Source organism: Palaemon carinicauda, chromosome 2 (assembly GCF_036898095.1).
Source record: "Palaemon carinicauda isolate YSFRI2023 chromosome 2, ASM3689809v2, whole genome shotgun sequence".
Classification (NCBI taxonomy): domain Eukaryota; kingdom Metazoa; phylum Arthropoda; class Malacostraca; order Decapoda; family Palaemonidae; genus Palaemon; species Palaemon carinicauda.
Genome location: NC_090726.1, coordinates 323341 through 327520, shown reverse-complemented (window position 1 = coordinate 327520; position 4180 = coordinate 323341). Strand labels below are relative to the sequence as shown.

Genomic DNA, 4180 nt, shown 5'->3' with positions numbered 1-4180 from the left:
CCTAATTTTAATCGGATATTCTCCGTAAAAATATACTGTTCTCAACCGTATTTCAGAAAAATACAGCTGACTGTAATTTGCGTAAAATATTATGTTAAAAGATTTCTGTTTACTGTAGCATTTTTTGTTATTATCTTTTTACAAATTGGTGACATTTCACTCCTGAACGTCAATATATTCGTTTTTAAAACGGTAAAAATCCTGAAATAAATATTGCCAGGTATTTACCGTTTTTCTTTTTTTACAGCAAGTTTTTAACATTGTAGAATTTGTTTTTAAGGAATTCAGGTTAGGTCTTTAAAATAAATCGTTTATATGAGTATTCAGGATTACTAGTTTAGCATGACTCTAGATCGCTGGTATTATGGAAGAATACTAATTCATCAAATATTGAAGAAAAATATAATTAATTTAGCTAATATTTGTGCATCAATTAGGATAAGCAGTGAATCCGACTATTCCAACGACACGAAGAGCGCAGTCAAGAATAGACAAATGCTTGAAAGAAAACAAATATTACAAAACAATATCATAGTCGAAACTGTTTTCATTCAACTTCAAGTCCCAGTAATCAGCATACACGCTTCCTCCAGTAAATATTTGACCGAAAGCAACCAATGAATGTCAACTACAACAGCAACTCTGTTTTTCAGAAAATATTAATGGCATTAAAAGATATATTTTCATGACCTTTTACTTATGTTTCCATGTTCTTTGTGGAACAAAGTAAGATCATACAATTTGTAATAAGTAGCCAATTTGCACATAGATTTCAAGTACCTTCTTATAAAAATATCATTAAATTTCGTGTATAAGGATTATGAGTTTTATCAAGGAACAGATGTGTTCTCATGAGACGAGGTGGCCGAGTGGTTAAGGCCTTGGACTGCTAATCCAATAGGGTCTCCCTGCGTGGGTTCGAATCCCATCCTCGTCGAAGCAAAATAGGTTTTAAGAAGAATTGATCCAAAGATACCTAAACTTCCTATACCTTGTTATTAGCAATGCCACCATTCCTCATGCCCCCTTACCCAGCTAGAAAAACTCTAGTGCATTTTGCTTGCAAATTCTGAAACTAGAAGTTTCCCAATATACTATACACATAATAGTCGCTTCATGCTGCATGTTTGATGTTACTGTAGTTTTGAAGTTTTGCTCTCACTTCTGAATGAATTGGGCATTGTCATAAACGTAAGGGACTAAAATGTACCATAGGAAAAAAAGAATAATTGGTTTTAAGAGCAAATGATATCAAGGAAAATATTTCTTACACTGAATTATAACTTGCTCTGGAACAGTGATTTTAAGTGAGAGCCTCGGATATAGTAGTGTAGAAATTCTAATATGCCGATAGAAATTCTGCACCAACATTTCAATTGATTATTAGGATTTATCAATTATTCAAATGTCACAGCTATTCTATTTCCTTTTCGTTACATTATCTTGTTCAATTTTCTAATCTTTTAGTTCTCTTCAATTGTTTAATTTTCCATTTTCACTTACTGAACATGTTTACATTTGTCTTGCTTTAGAATAACAAACTGAATTTACATTACTATGGATGTTGATTGAACGGAAAATTAACCTTTGTTTTAACATAGTTTATCAATAGGTTATGATATAATGATAGATGGTCTTTGGTCTGACAGACTGACAGACATAAAAGCAGACAGCCAGTTAAAAAGTGTTGAATCGTAAACCTTTTTTTGAAAATTCCATCAATAAACCAATTTACTTAAAGTAATTAAAGTGCTGTAAGGGAAAATGTATAACCAAAGGGATTATTTTACATATAATTACCATGACTCAAGTTTATTAGTATCATATAAAACTTATAAAAATATTTCACCTTAATTATCAACATTCCCTAAAGCTTAATGATGTGAGGAGGAGAAAAGTAATTAAGGGCTTAGACTTTTCAAAAGTATGTTATTAATGGTTTGAACTTAGATTTCATTTGCATATTAAGGGAGTCTTCTCTTCTTCAATGCTATCTAAAAGTCATCTGCAAAATGGAAAACAAACAAATAAAACTTTCCTCTTAGTTTTTTTTTTCCTGTGTGTGTGTAACCAACAAAAGAGCAATTCACTTACCTCTATCCATATTCATATTTAATTACTTACAGTAATAATTTAATGCAAATTCTTATGGACATTTTGAATCATTACTTGCGTTTTTACTGACATCTGTGTGAACACAAGAATATATACTTTATATGTCTAGATTTTGTTACGATAATAATATAATGCAAAATATTATGTACGTTTCGAATAATTACTTGCTTGTTTACTGAGATGTGTGTAAACACAAGAACATATATATATGTATATGTACCATTTATAGATTAATACTATTTTTCACATATGTAAAACGTAAAATGTTTTTTATGTTGTTAATGAAACATTAAATGAAGTCAGGGTAATATTAAGATTCAATACCTACTTTTTTGATGAGGAATATATTATTACAAGTTGTGGACTCACGTATATTATATAACTTTATAAGCAATCAGGGAGAAGTCAAAAGACATATCCTATAGACTGTACAAAAAGATATGGTACTAGACAAACCCTAAGGGTGGTTATTCAAAATGAAGATTAATAAAAAACATTCAAGCATGAAGTAATAAAATATATCCTGTCGTGTATATATATATATATATATATATATATATATATATATATATATATAATATATGTGTGTGTGTATACAGTATATATATATATATATATATATATATATATATATATATATATATATATATATATATATATATACTTATATATATGTACATATATTATATATATATATATATATATATATATATATATATATATATATATATATATATATATATATATATATATATATATATATATATATATGTATATATATATATATGTATATATATACATATATCGGTATATATGTACGTATGTATATATATATATATATATATATATATATATATATATATATATATGTATATATATATATATATGTATATATATATATATATATATATATATATATATATATCTATATATATACATATATACATATATATATATAAATATATGTATATATATATATATATATGTATATATACATATATATATACATATATATGTATATATACATATATATTGTGTGTATTTATTTATACATATATATATATATATATATATATATATATATATATATATATATATATATATATATATATATATATATATGCATATATATATATATATATATATATATATATATATATATATATATATGAAGAGGCGAAATCTTAAATAATAATATAATTCTAACATCATATTTTAAAAACCTAGTTTCCAACTTTATTTTCTATCCGAGAACACAACCGATTTTGTAAGCGAGTCATGTCATCGGTATTTACTCAGATGTTACTTGGTGGGCCAAGACAAACATCCCGTTATTGAGAGGAGGTGATTGAGGGAGTCAAAGCCAAAGGGCCTTGTTTATCCTTTCTCCGATGTCTGATGGGATACCTAGGCCTCTCTCTCTCTCTCTCTCTCTCTCTCTCTCTCTCTCTCTCTCTCACGCGTGCGTTTTGTGTCTCGGCTGAAAATGGATCCTATCTTGAGCTCCGAGGCTTAAACTTTGTAATGCCTGAACTTTATTTGAATCTTCTAGTATCTATTTTCATTTATACAAGAATGATCGTTTAAGTATATTGTATCTAAAGCATTTTCCTTGGACAATATAATATGGACGATTTTCAGAGGAAATTTTTCATTATATATTTCAAAATGCTATTAAAATAAGAGCGACTTTTAGTGGGATTTTTCATGATATGTTGCAAAATTGTTTTACAATATGAACAGTTTTGAGTGAAATTTTTCATTATATATTTCAAAAGGTTATTACAAGATGAACGATTTTAGTGTAATTTTGTATTACATATTTCAAAATGCTATTTAAATATGGCTGGTTTTCAGTGGAATTTTTCATTATATATTTCAAAATGCTATTACAATATGAGTGATTTTGGGGGAAATGTTCACTATATATTTCAAAATTGTATTAAATTATGAACCGCTTTCAGTGGAATTTTTAATTATATATTACAAAATGCTAATTCAATATGAGCGATTTTTAGTAGAATTTTTCATTATTTATTTCAAAATGTTATTAAAATATGAACGG

At 26.7% G+C, this 4180-nt stretch overlaps 1 non-coding gene across 1 annotated transcript; it reads left to right on the top strand.

Annotated features, from left to right (window-relative positions):
* Window positions 1-855: 855 nt before the first annotated feature.
* On the top strand, window positions 856-937 carry TRNAS-GCU (transfer RNA serine (anticodon GCU)). Its single transcript has one exon. It is a non-coding gene; the product is annotated as a tRNA-Ser (tRNA).
* The last annotated feature ends 3243 nt before the right edge of the window (window positions 938-4180 follow it).